Source organism: Ambystoma mexicanum, chromosome 10 (genome assembly GCF_040938575.1).
Source record: "Ambystoma mexicanum isolate Mex_15411 chromosome 10, UKY_AmexF1_1, whole genome shotgun sequence".
Lineage (NCBI taxonomy): Eukaryota > Metazoa > Chordata > Amphibia > Caudata > Ambystomatidae > Ambystoma > Ambystoma mexicanum.
This window is the reverse complement of record NC_090932.1, coordinates 512,824,760-512,839,212: the sequence shown is the minus strand read 5'-3', so window position 1 is coordinate 512,839,212 and position 14,453 is coordinate 512,824,760.

Below are 14,453 nucleotides of genomic sequence, written 5' to 3'. Positions count from 1 at the left end.
TCAAAAAGAGTGGAGAAGCAAGAGTGGAGAGCGAATACAATTGCAGAAGTCAGTAGGAACACATAATGTTGCAAGCCATGATACAAGATGAAGATGGGAACAGCATGATTCAGGGCCACCATGAGTACAAGATGCAAAGGAAGTCCAGCATGAGAGTCCATAAAAGTCAAATCCAGCATTGGCCACAAGACGGTGATGGTGAAGGAAGGCACCAGGTGGGTGGGGCTTGCTAAGTGGTGAAAAAAAGCAGCAGTCAGGAAGGTACCAGGTGGGCGGGGTTTAGGCCAGGTGACCTAGATCCACTCGCACCTGCTCCCCATCTGCAAAGGAAAAGAAGCTGGAGGGCTCCTTAAGTAGGGAAACAGAGCGGCAACCAGGAAGGCACCAGGTGGGCGTGGCTTGCTAAGTGGTGGAAAAGAACGTCAAGCAGGGAGGCACCAGGTGGGTGGGCTTGCTAAGTGGTTAAAAAGAGCGGCAGGCTGAAGGCACCAGGTGGGCAGGGCTTAGGCTAGGTGACCTAGATCCACTTGCACCTGCACCCCATCTGCAAAGGAAAAGAAGCTGGAGGGTTCCTTAAGTAGGGAAACAGAGCGGCAAGCAGGAAGGCACCAGGTGGGCAGGGCTTGCTAAGTGGTGAAGTGGTGAAAAAGAGCAGCAAGCAGGAAGGCACCAGGTGGGTGGAGCTTGCTAAGTGGTGGAAAAGAGCGGCAAGTAGGAAGCCACCAGAGGGGCGGGGCTTGCTAAGTGGTGAAAAAGTGCGGCAAGCAGGAAGGCACCAGTTGGGCGGGGCTTGCTAAGTGGTGAAAAAGAGCAACAGGCAGCAAGGCGCCAGGTGGGCGGGGCTTAGGCCAGGTGACATAGATCCACTTGCACCTGCTCCCCATCTGCAAAGGAAAAGAGGCTGGAGGGCTCCTTAGGTAGGGAAACAGAGCAGCAAGCAGGAAGGCACCAGGTGGGCGTGGCTTGCTAAGTGTTGAAAAAGAGCGGGAAGCAGGAAGGCACCAGGTGGGCGGGGCTTGCTAAGTGGTGAAAAAGAGCGGCAAGCAGGAAGGCACCAGTTGGGCGGGGCTTGCTAAGTGGAGAAAAAGAGCGGCAGGCAGGAAGGCACCAGGTGGGCGGGGCTAAGGCCAGGTGACCTAGATCCACTTGCACCTGCTCCCCATCTGCAAAGGAAAAGAGGCTGGAGGGCTCCTTAAGTGTGCCAGCACACATGACATCTGTGTGCTGGCATGTGTCATGTATGTGTATTGGACATGCCACTCACAGGCTGATGTGTGATGCCAGTGCTACACAACATGCTGCGATTGTGTTGCTTTTCCATCTTGGTGTCCTCATTGTCTGCCTTTTTGACTCCCCTTCAAACTCATTGACAGTGCATGCATGCCAGGGTTTTAGTCATGTGGGACATGTGTAAACCATGTACAGGATCTCTGTCTTGTCAGGCCTATGTGTGTGCTATGGTGCTCATGCCTGTTTCCATTTCTTGTATTTCATGTTTTTGCAGGTGATGACGCACTTGATGCTGGTGAGGTTCAGGAGATGGTGCAGACCCAGGAGGATTCTCACCCACGACCAGACACCAGTTGGGGATGTGGTGTGGTGGTGGGTGAAAACACTTTGGTACTGCAGATCATACTGTTGAGGGGTGTCTCTGGGTGCAGCTCCCCAGACCTCTATTCAGGTGCTGAGTCGGATGATGAGACTTATGTGCTGTCGCAGGTCAGTGCTTCTGGCAGGGATTCTGTTCTGTCCAACCCACCTGCACCAGGGGTAGAACCCTCTATGGGGATGTCAGTGTTGGTAGGTCCGCCTTTGGCGGTTACGGATGCAGGGTCACACTCCACAGCATCTGATCCTGTTCCTGGGCCAGCAGATCAGAGGGGGAATGCAGTCCTGCAGCCTCAGGCAGTGCCAGCACAGCAAGGTGCAGATCGCCTTGCCCCGAACAGGTGTGGTGCCCGCCGACGCGGTGGGCGTGCACCACCATGCAATACTGTATGGGAAAACTCCATGTATGGTATGGCAACCCAACAGGCAGCATCAGTAGAAATGTTGGCTCAGGCAATGGAGAGGGTGGCCACTTCCATTATCCCCCCTGAAAGGCAGATGGAGCAACAACAGCAGGCAACACACTCCATTTGCCAATCACACAGGGAAGACATGTTGGCATCCAACAGGGACCAACGGGAGGCACTGGAGACTCTGCGCGATTTCATATCAATAGAGTCACAGGGCCACAGGGAGGCCATGAGGGTAGAACTCCATAACCTCAGGCAGAGTCTGCTTGAACTTGAGGCTTCCCAAAATATTAGGGCAGAACAGCAGCTGGAGAAGGTCACACGTTCGCTCTCAGCTGAGCTGCAGGCAACACGTGAGGAGATCCGGGCATCCCGCGAGGCCATGCGTGCAGAAGTGCAGGCAACCCGTGAGGTGCTGCATGGGGATCTCCGCACTTTAATCCTCCAGAATCAGACCTTCCAGACCTGCATGCTTGCTGCCATGGAGGACCATACCAGGGCTTTGCGTGGGCTGCCTCCCATAGTGCCACCACCTCCTGATGCAGCAGCAGAGGGTGAAGAGAGCGACAGCAGTTCTCCCACAATGGCATAGCCGTGCAGGCCATGAGCCCATGGAGGTAATTATTTTCTTCGCAACATCCACGGAGGTGTGTGTTGGTGTGCACCCTTGTTACGCCCACCTGGTTCCCACGGGGCGTCGATCGGAACTGGACTGCTACGGTCTCCACCAGCGTTATTCGTAGTGCTGAGACGGCTGACTGGACCGGCCCTCCTAGCTTCGTTTGCTTGATTCGTAAAAGGAGTTTCCTAAAAGCAGGTGAAGGGAATTAGCCACCCAGTGGATGCGAGGAAACACTTGCTTAATTCGTTCCCTCTAAGCACCTCTGATATTCCCTTTTGCTCCCTCACCTTATTGTTTGTAATGATGAGCTCTCCATCCTGCACCGAATGCAGGGGCGCGTAGAATTCCAGTTGCTTCACTGGTTCGAAGATTTTGAGCGAGTTCCAGACGTGTTGCACTCCGTGGCAAGTGGCAAGGAGCCGTAAGTATAATGTCTGTAGAGTTCAATTGTCTGTTATTCACTTGTTTTCCCCCTTTTGTCTTGCAGCTTGAACCGAGAGGAGTTCACCTGAAGTGCTGCAGGTTGCTTGCAGGTAAGAGTCTGTATTACCCAGCGCTGTCAGGTAAAAAATAAAAAAAAAGTGTTTAACAAATGTCTTTTCCTCCCACAGGTGCGGCGTTAAAGATGTTGCATGCCGATGAAAGATGACTAGGGCGGTAACTCTGGTGAGTATAATATGGTTGTTTTGATTCTCTTTATTGGCACCCGGCTCACCTTGTTATCCTTTGTCTCTCCCAGGTGCCACTGATGCAGCGACGAAATGATGGCAGCAGCGCTGGCCCGTGGAGATGAAGACTGGTAAGTATGGCGGGGCGCTACTGCTAGCGATGCAATGCTTTTATTTCTGAAGTCTTTTTCCCAGTTCGGAAGTGCGGCGAATTCGGGAACAGATGAAGATTAGAAGGTAAGTTCTTGTTCTTGTCTTCCTTTCTTCTAGGATGATGTCCAGGTTCGAGGCAGGCGTGGCAGAAGACAGGATGCTGCAGACACAGTGAGCGTTACGCTGCTGAAATGCAGAATAACGCGAAGCATGTGTTGCTGGTCGGGCGTGGTTTAAATAGCCTCAAAAAGTAGTCCCAGGTAAGAAGTCCCTAGAACCACACCCGAGTAAAAAATAGTCCCTGTAGTAAAATAGTCCCCTCCAGGCTTCACGTTGGCCTGGATTCAATTGCAGCATGGTCTGCCTGAGGTAAGTAATGACTATGAGCCTGGCGCCTTAGGCGCCAGGACTGATTTCTATTATGAGCCTGGCGCCTAAGGCTCCAGGACTGAACCCAGATAGCCCCTAGCCGGGGCTGCTGAGGTTTTAATAAACGGCTGGATGCCTGCTTCCGGGGCTGATGGGCTAGGTCCAGATGCCTGGGGGTAGGCATCATGACAACCCTGTCCTCGAACCTCCTGGGTGCCCCCCCCCCTCTGCCCCCACATGGCCATTTTTTTAAATTTTTTTTTACACTGTGTTGCCTTGTGTGGCTCCCGTGGGCATCCACTGTATTCCGGCTGGGCACATGCAGGCTTGTCCTGAGTTTGGGTTAGATGCTTGGGTTCGTGACACACACACCCCTCCTGCTTCCCGTTTCCATGGGCTTGCAAAGGGTGTGACCAAGGGACAGTGACTTACACAGTGACATTGGGCTCCCATGAGCTGTGTAGGCAGTCTGTAGTCAATACTGTGTGTACATCCCTAGTGGGTATTGTTGTTGTATTGTACACTTCATGGTGTATTGATATGTGCTTGTGCATCCATGTCTTCCTCCTAATTTGCAGGTTCCTTCCTCATGTCTTCACAAGGCCCTTTGCAGATGGAGTTGAAGTTGTATGCAGTACACTGACACATTTGCGTGGCAGCAACACTCTACAGTTGGAAGGGGTCGATGTGCTGGCTTATTCAGGTCGTAAGACTACCACTACTTTGACTTAGTACTGTCATGTTTTTGCAATGTTTCATGGTGTGTTGCTGTATTGTGTTGGTGGTAAGTATTTGTTCATGTGTACTGTTATTGATTACTGGGAGCATATTGCCTGTGGGCAGTTTCCATTTGGGACAGTGCACTTTGTGACACTTGTGTCAGGTGTTGTGCATTGCTTTGTTTGCTTTCACATTGCATGACATGCCATGGTGTGTTGGGTGGCGGAGCTGGGGAGGGGTTGGGTGACATGGCGCTATTTTCATGTTGTATTTTGCAAGGGGGTAGTCATTCATGCAGCATAAATGTGTGTGTTTTTTGTGACAGAGCATTGGTTGTCTTTCGGCAGGTAGGCATGCACACAATGCAACAATTCCAGGTGACCAATCTCAGGCTGGTATGGTTGTGACAGTTGACTGTCCCTTATGTCATCATCATTGATTGTCAGCTGGTATGTGCCAGAGCTGTGTGCACTCCACAGGGGTGTGATTTTAGGTGAAGTAATTAGCCACCAGCTGCGTACGGGCTGCCTCACCACGTGCCCTTTCCCCTGCCATGCGCAGTGGCCGTGCTTGTGGTTGGGGATCTGGGGGCCCCAGCATGTCCACCGGCAGGCCCCGGCGCATTGCAACATTGTGCAGGACACATGCTGCCACTATGATCCTGCACACTACTGGGGGCGCGTATAGCAGCTGCCCACGAGCAGTCAAGGGAGCGAAAGCGTGACTTGAGCACTCCGAATGTGCGCTCCACTATGCCCAGGGTTGCAATATGGGCTGTGTTGTATCTTACCTCGGGTTGTGTGGTGGGGTTCCGAATTGGCGTCATCATGTGGGTGCTCAATGAGTAGGCACTGTCCCCTGGGGAGGTGATGATGGGTATCATTAGTGGGGTTGTGACATTACTCAGTATCTGACATGCATGCATGTGCAGGGGCATTTATACTCACCAAGCAGCCATGTATCACCATGCCGCCCAGCTTCTAGGTTCCAGTTTAGGGTTGACATTCTGTAAATGAAACTGTCATGGGTGGACCCTGGATAGTTGGCATATACTGAGGTGATGATTCCCTTGGCATCACATACTACCTGCACGTTGATGGAATGCCAGTGCTTGCGGTTTCTGTAGATGTGCTCAGTTGTCCTGGGAGGACGTAGAGCCACATGGGTGCAGTCAATGGCACCTAGCACTTTGGGGAAGTGTGCCACCCTGTAAAAATCCTGGACGACAGCCTGCCTTTCTGCAGGTGTTCTGGGCAGGTATATGTGCCTGCGGACTGATGGGCGTGCAGTCATGATGGCCAACACCTGGTGCAGGCAGCGTGACTGCGTGGCCTGTGACATCCCCCCCACTATGGCACTTGTCCGCCTAAATGAACCAGTGGCCAAGAAGTGCAGTACATTGAGCACCTTTTCCAAGGGGCTCAGTGCTTGGGAGCACAGGGTGGGTGATGTGAGGTCATCCTCCCACTCACTCACCAGGTCGAGTATTATGTGAGGTGGAAACCTGTACCTCCCATACACCTGGTCATCAGGCATCCCAAAAAGGCTGGTACTGGGTGTAAAAATTCTGGCCCTGACTATCCTCCTCCTCCTGCGGTATCCCACGACCACTGCTGTGAGGAACGGTATATTCATCTTGGCATCTGAGCTTGTTTGTTGTTTGCGTGCACTTTTATGCTGCGCGGTTCCACGTACGCCTGCTTCCTGCTGGCGTATGTGTTTCTGGATTAGCGCGTCTTTTTTGGCGCACGCGTTAGCCCCGTTCGATTCCATGAATAGGTGTTGTAGGCGCGCGTGTGGGCGTTCCGCGCATTTGCCTCCTGTACTTCCCCCGTGACGCTCACATTTTCACGTGTTGTTCCCCATTCCGCGTGTTGCGCCCCGTGTTACGCCTACTTTTGTCGCTTCGCTATGTGCGCTTTTGCTGTGCGCGTAGCGCACGCTGTTTGAAGACGTGTGCGCCAGCGTGCGCCACACAGGATGTTAGCGCACATCCATGGATTTACATGCGCACGGACTTCCATGAATCGCTGTGCGCGGGTTTCGCTGCGATTTTCGCACTTGCGCTGCGATTCACGCACTTTCGCACGCGCGGGAATTTTCGGCGCACATTAATTCCATGAATCGGCCTCTTAATTGGTCCGCAGAGGCAGAGAAAGCCTTCCAGGAGCTAAAACAAGCATTTACCACAGCACCAATTCTACGGCATCCTCGACCAGAACTACCATACGTGGTCGAAACTGATGCTTCCAACATAGCAATGGGAGCAGTCCTGTCACAACAAGACCCCGAAACAGGTCAGTTGCATCCTGTGGGATTCTGGTCTCGCAAGTTATCAGCCCCTGAATTGAATTATGCACTTCAAAGCTTGGAGACATTATCTTCTTCGAGCTAGAAATACAGTCACCGTCATCACAGATCATCGCAATCTGCAATATCTGAAGACTGTTAAAGCGCAATCATCAAGCCAACTCCACTGGGCTCTCTTCTTTGCAGAATATGACTTCGTCATCACCTATAGACTCAGGGTACGCAATGGAAAAGTGGACGCCCTGTCTCGCATGAGTGAGGAAGAAGAGGCATTCACTACACCAGACCCCGTGGCCATCATCCCTGAAGGATGAACCCAAGGCATGATTGCCACAACCACTACTCTAGACAACTTAAAATCTGGCATGCAACACTTGATGAGTCCACCAGCGCAACAGGAATGGCTAGGGATGGGAGACAGGTATACGATCGTGGACAACCTACCATACTACCAAGGACGATTGTACACCCCAGATAAGAAATTACAGAATCAAATCATCGCAAACTATCACGATTCATTAGTAGAAGGGCATCCAGGAATATCCAAAACTCAAGCTAAAATAAAGAAAAATTACTGGTGGCCAACTTGGCAAAAGGACACTGTCCAGTTCATCGCAAACTGTGGCAATTGTGCACAACACAAGTCCCAAAAACAAAGTCCTGCAGGTCTGCTACGACCTTTAGAAATACCCCCAGCACCTTGGCATACGCTATCAATGGATTTTATTACTGCCCTTCCCTCCTGTAATGGATATAATACCATTTTAGTTGTCGTAGATCTGTTTTCCAAAATGGAACACTTTATTCCCCTGAAAGGTCTCCCAACTGCTTCTACTCTGGCTACCGTGTTTTTGGAACAGATTGTCCGGCTACACAGGTTCCCATCAATATTGATATCAGACTGAGGAACTCAGTTTGTCTCTGCATTCTGGAAAAGGTGTTGTAAAATTGCCAAAATCGATCTCCGGTTATCTACAATCCATCACCCCCAAACCGACAGCCAGACCGAATGGACTAACCAGACGCTCGAGCAATACATAAAATGTATGCTGCAACAAACCGAGGCTACTTGGAAGGACATACTTTGGTTAGCAGAATACGCATATAACAACTCCATTCACACCAGTACGGGACAAAGACCATTCTACATAGTGAACGGTCAACATCCACAGACATCCATTTTCGACCCACTCGAATCATTATAAATGCCCACTGTAACGGCCTTACACAAAACCATCACCCAGGTTTTTAAGGAAGCAGCAGAGCATCTTGCCAGAGACAAAGAGAAACAGAAGCAGTTTGCAGATCGACACCGAAGGGAAGCTCCCAACTACCAAGTCAGAGACAAGGTTTGGTTTGCATCCAAAAACATCCCCCTGAAAGGACCATAGACGTTCCGTCCCAGATATCTGGGACCCTACACTATCAAGGCTGTGATCAACCATGCAGCCATGAAATTAGAATTACCGGCCCACATGCGGATCCACCCGGGGATTCATGTCTCCCTCCTAATACCATTGAGATCAGGTACACGGATCGATACTCCACCGGATCCCTGAATAGTTGAAGGAGATCCAGAATATGAAGTTAAAAGGATCCTAGACTCTAAGATGGTCCGGTCCAAGATATACTACCTTATAGACTGGAAAGGTTATGGACCCCAAGATCGGACCTGGGAACCCAGTGAGCATTCCACGCTCCATGATTAATCAGGCAGTTCCACCACAATAACCACACTAAACCAGGGCCAGGGGGGAAACCACCCATGAGAGGGGCCTTAAGGGTGAGTGCTGTCATGGCCACAGTCCCCAGAACACAAAAACACACCATCTAGTGATGGGGGCAATGGGTCACTTGACTCACTTATGTCCCTTTGGGACCTATATAATATACGCAAAATATGTCAGTGGAAAAATCAAGTTAAAGAGGAATCCGGCAAAAGGACGGAGAGAGGGGCAGCCAAATTCGGAACCACAGATCAGATCATGCAAAAGACAAAACAATTGGAAAACATGAATATTTTATTTATATTTCATTATTTGTTTAAAACATACATATTAAATCATGTTTCGAGCTCGTCATCTAAATAACAACATTTGGGAACTATAAACACAGGCGCCCTGGCTGGACTCAGTTGTGGCACCTTTGGCGTCAGGCTCACATAGAGATGTGAGCAGGAACACTTTATTTCAGAGCAGGAGTGCTTTTACTTTATTTCAGTGCAGGAGTGCTTTTATTTTACAAGAACTTTCCAGGAGCTGAAAGCCTTTATTCCAGAGAACATCCTCATGTGCTGACTCATCGGGTGAGGCTTCCTAGGCCTGGTCTTAATGTGCTGACTCATCGGGTGTGGCAGGGTGTGGCAGGCAGGCTGCACCTGGTGGGCGTGGCTTCAGAAGCTCAGCTATATAAGCTGTTCCATACTTAAGGTCGGTGCTTCGCGTTACTTGCACTCGTGTGCAACGTGATGCTCACCGCCGTTTGGACCAGTTTACTTACCTTTGGAACCAGGCATTCTCCTGCATACTCACCTCCAGGAACCCGTGCTTCATCTGCAGACTCATCTCCTGACATCCAGTGATCTTGATCCCGACGCCGCAGCACCGCACTCTGCATCCACGAACTTGGACCGTGTGAAGAAGAAGAAAGACACGTTTCGTTCCTCATTCCCTCCGGCTGTCACCTCGTGCTCCGCAGCTTCTGCCGGGCCGGCAACATCACCTGCAAGGGAAGAAAGCAAAAGAGAAAACATCAAAAATGGAACGTACAGCAATACAAGACAACAAACTTTACAATACAACAAAAACAGATGAGGAAAGACAAAGGCAAACAGCAACACTTACCTGAAGTATAGTGGCTTAGTCGCAGCAGGACTGGACTACCACGTGCAAGGGGCCAGTGAAGGAACTTGGTCCAGATCATACAAGCGCCCCTGCCAGAAGCAGCAGGACAGAGTGCTCGCCAAAACTAATCAACAGGTGAGCTTTCCAGGGACAGCGCATCCATCGGGCACAACGGTTTGGGAGAAGGGGTCTGGAAGGGGATCAGGTGCACAAGGTGGCATACTCGCGGCCCCTATTCTCCATGCAGGAGCAGTCCCGAGCTGCATCACCTATTACCACCAGTCACCACATAAGCGCAGAGGGCGAAGTCGGACCTGAGCAACCTTACCCCCTGGGAGGGCTGCAACCGTGACCCAACGCCTCCGCAGAGACCAGGTGAACGTAACACTTTGTAACAATTTTACTGTGGTACTGGCTTTATCTGTACCCCACATTTTTTCTATAGCCCACCATTTCAAGTCATCACAACTGTGATTTAACTCAATGTAATGCATGGTTAATGGTGCACTCATCTGTTTGCCCCTTATTTTGGATTTTTACTCTGTTATTCTCAGCTTCACTGCACAAGATGTTTTGCCTACGAAAGTCTTTTCACACGGGCATGTAATTGCATAAATAACATTGTTACTATTGCATGTCGTGTGGTTTTTCAACAGCCAATTCCTATTGTTGAGATTAATACTCGTGCATGCTGAGGTAGAGCCACAATTACAACATCCCTCACAAGGGTAATGACCTATAATGGGAGCCATCCCGCACATAGTGGTGATATTAGGTTTTTTTCTCATATAAACTCATTATTTTACATTTCTACCCCTTTAAAAGGTGTACATGGGTTTTTTTTAAAGTTGGAATGTTCAGTTGCAATAAGTGCCAGTGTTTCAATATGTTTTTCCTTATCTTATTGTGCTGAGTATTTTAAGCCAGTATACATACCAGGCGTTCATTCTTAGAGTCAATCTTGGTTTCTTTATTCAATAGTCGTTCTTTGTGTTGGTATCTTGCTCTTTTTTAGATTGTCTTACTAATTTTGTTGGATAACCTCTATCCTTCAGTCTCTCCTGTATAATGTTCGATTGTATAGCAAAATCTTCCACATTTGAGCATTTAATTCTCGCTCTTAGAGACTGTCCATATGGGATATTAGACCGTAACATCTGAGAATGAAAACTGCTATAATGCAGGATAGTATTTCTATCTGAATACTTTCTATATAGATCCACTAATAGTAATCCCTCATCTTCCTTAATTAGCAGATCCAAAATTGAATTTGCTTAGTGTTAAATTGCATCGTGAAATGCAGGGTGGGATTGAGATTATTAATCTACTGGAAAAACATATTATGGTCCTCTTTTTTGCTATCCCACACTATAAGAATGTCATAAATATATCTTTTGTAGAACTTGAGAGCTTCTCTAAAAGGGGTATTATCAGTTATTATATTAAACTCTTCAAAGCTCCACATGTATAGTGTAGGATAATAGGGGGCGAAAGCCGCCCCATTCACCGTACCTTTTATTTGCATGTAGTAAGAATTCTTGAAGCGAAAAAAGTTCCTAGTAAGTGGTACCTCTAATAGTTCAACCAGAAAACTACTAGGGACCTTACTTGTGTCTTCTCTTCTTTCTAGAACGTTATTCATAACCATAAGGGATTCCATCTGGGGAATATTATAATATAAAGATTCCACATCTAGCGTGATGAGGATATCTGAACCAGAGTCATAGGGTAAGTATTCTATTTCCCTAATGACGCTGGTGGTATCTGCCAAATAAGTTAAGGTCTGCTTAGCTAGCGATTTAAAGAAGAAGTCTGAATATTGCCCAATTCTTTCCAAAATAGATCCACAAAGTGACACAATAGGTCTGCCCGGGGGATTTTTTGAATCTTTATGTACTTTGGCCAAAATATAAGGGGTGTTCTAGTTTTAGATGGAGTCAAGAAAGCACATTTTTTTTAGTTAGTATATCATTTTCCATTCCTACCATGCAGAGTCTCGAAATGTATCTTAGTATAGTATCATTGGGGTCTGCTCTTAGTTTTAATTAGCATTCTACATTATCTAGTTGTCTTATGATTTCTTGGTCATATTTTGTAGCATCCCACACTACTACACCTCCTCCCTTATCTGCTTTTTTAATTACAACAGATTGGTCTTCTTTTAGGGTTTTTGAGACATGCCAGTCAGCTTTAGAAAAGTTGTAACTACAATTGTATTTATTATCTCTGTTTTTTACATCATAAATTTGGTTGAAGTCCTGTAAAACAGCTTTTTCAAATGTTGCAGTCTCTTTAGAGATCATTTGGGAAGTAGGAGTAAATACAGATTTAGTTTTAAAAGGGGTATTGGTTTCATTCTGTTGTATACCTGTATTTTCTGTTCCAAAGAAATCTTTTATTTGAGTCGTATTTTTTGGAAGAAAGAGCGTAGCTCAATTTCAGCTTCCATACAGCTTGTTTTCCTCATGGTTATAAATGATAGACACTTCTTCTGTAGTTAGAACCTTATTGTACATGTTGTGAACCGCAGATGGATTCTCTCTTTTAATTTTGTAAGGGGGGGCCTTGATCTTGAGGAGGAAAAGGAAGTTCTTGCGGGGGATAAGGTTGTAGTTGCCCTTAAGGTGCAAACATTTGGGAATAACCAAATGGAGCAAATTGTTGTTGAAAAATGTGATGACCCATCCTCCCTCGAGGATATCCTCTGTTTTGTGATCTATAATTCTGTCGATAGTCTCTAATCCCTCTATGGGAATTATCCCCATCATCTGATGATGAATCAGAGAAAGTTTCTCTCCTGCCACGTGTAGATAGGCCTTGTGTTTGATTATCTGGAGCTTTCCAGTAAGTAGGGCCTTGATAGCACTCAGATAGGGATAAGCTCCCTCTTTAGAAGTTTTTTTAGATCTTTTACCAATTTTCAATATTTTTTCAGTGGTAGTACTTTTTATGAATTCGTTAACCTGTTTTTCTATTATTTCCAACTTATCTTTAATATTTAGAATAGTCGTGTCAGTAGCAAAGGCCAGTTCTGTTTTCTGAATTTCTTCTTCTGTTAAGTTCCTTTTCTTCAGTGTCGTATTAATTGTGACAAGCATCCAGTGTAGACTACATTTAGTCGCTACTCCTGAAAAGGAGCTCTTATACTCTGCATCCTCTAAAAAAAGACATTGGTCATTACTAACGAGCAAGCCTATCGGAATGATATTCTTTTTCAAGTATTCAGTAAGGCGATGACTATGCATCTCCGTCCTGATTTTCTTTTTCTTCAGTCTCAGAATACTATCACTTGTGATGTTCAAATAGTCACCTGTAACATTATCTACTTGTAACTTATCAAATCCATTTTTTATCAGAGGAACATTGCACAATGCTAGGGCAACAGGTTAGTACTTGTTGGGTCTTACAAGATGGCAGCATCAGATTCAGTGTTTTTTAGTGAGGAAGTTAGTAGAAGCTATAAAAGCTCCCTCCTTTTTCAATAAGTTACAAGTAGATAATGGTACAGGTGACTATTTGAACATCACAAGTGATAGTATTCTGAGACTGAAGAAAAAGAAATTCAGGATGAAGATGAATAGTCATCTCCTTACTGAATACTTGAAAAAGAATATAATTTCGATAGACTTGCTCATTTATAATGAGCCATGTCTTTTTGTAGAGGATCGAAACTATTGCCATTCAACTTTCTCAGAAGTAGTTAACAACTGAAAACTGAAAAGGGCTTTTTCAGTACTCTTTATATGATTAATTTGTACCGTAAACATAGAATGGAGCAAGAAGTCCTGTTTCTATTGCTAATGCTAACATGCCGATGGTTACTAAACACGCGTAGCACGCAAGTGTTTGCTTACAAACAAAGAAAGGAAGATTCCAAAAGATTGGAATCGGGGGACTCCTTTAGTTATTTTAAGGTAAGAGAGGCGCCAAGCATAATAAAAATATCAAGAGGATGGCGATTTTCTAACCTTGCATAACACACCACTTAAGAGTGGTAGAAATCGAGAATACTGCTAACACGCAGGCTCTCGTTGCAATTTTAAAAATAAAGGGAGTCTCTTTATTCTTGCAGGACATACCGCATTTGCTACATGAAGACCGCAGAGGCTGCTCCTTAGGAGTAGGAACAAAAAAAAGGCCTGTGCTGTCTAGTGTATTTTCTACATGAGAGGAGCTGCATCTCTATATGGAATCTAAAAACAAGATTCTTGCTGAATTTTAAGGTATGCAAAAATAGTGGACACACTATAAATGTTGAGCAACCATCTAGATGCGATTAGGTTAATAAGAAATAGTGCCTACCTTACATGATAGTATGGTAATATAGTGACCAATTCATATCTACAAATGATAAGGGGGTTCTGTTATGTATGACTAGATTATACTTAATATGAAGGATTCGAAATTTGCCAGTCTTGGTGACCCAACAGCTATCTTTGTTCTCCTTTTGGATGTGTTTACAATCTTCCGAAAAAGGAATAATTTAATTTTTCTTTTTCTTGTTTTTTGCCCGTAGCAATTTATATTGCCATTGGATGGGTGGAGACGGATCGAAATTAATGAAGATCTGCCTATATGTTTGATTAGCGCAAGAAATAGGTAATTGGCTCCTCCTCATTTAAAATTATAGAATTAATTACTTAGTTGGGGAGGACAGGAGTTGGTGATACAGTGTTATGGTATTTTAATAGTATTATGTTTTTATCTGTTTTTAGTAATTTCTAAAGTCACAATTCGGAAAGAATATGCA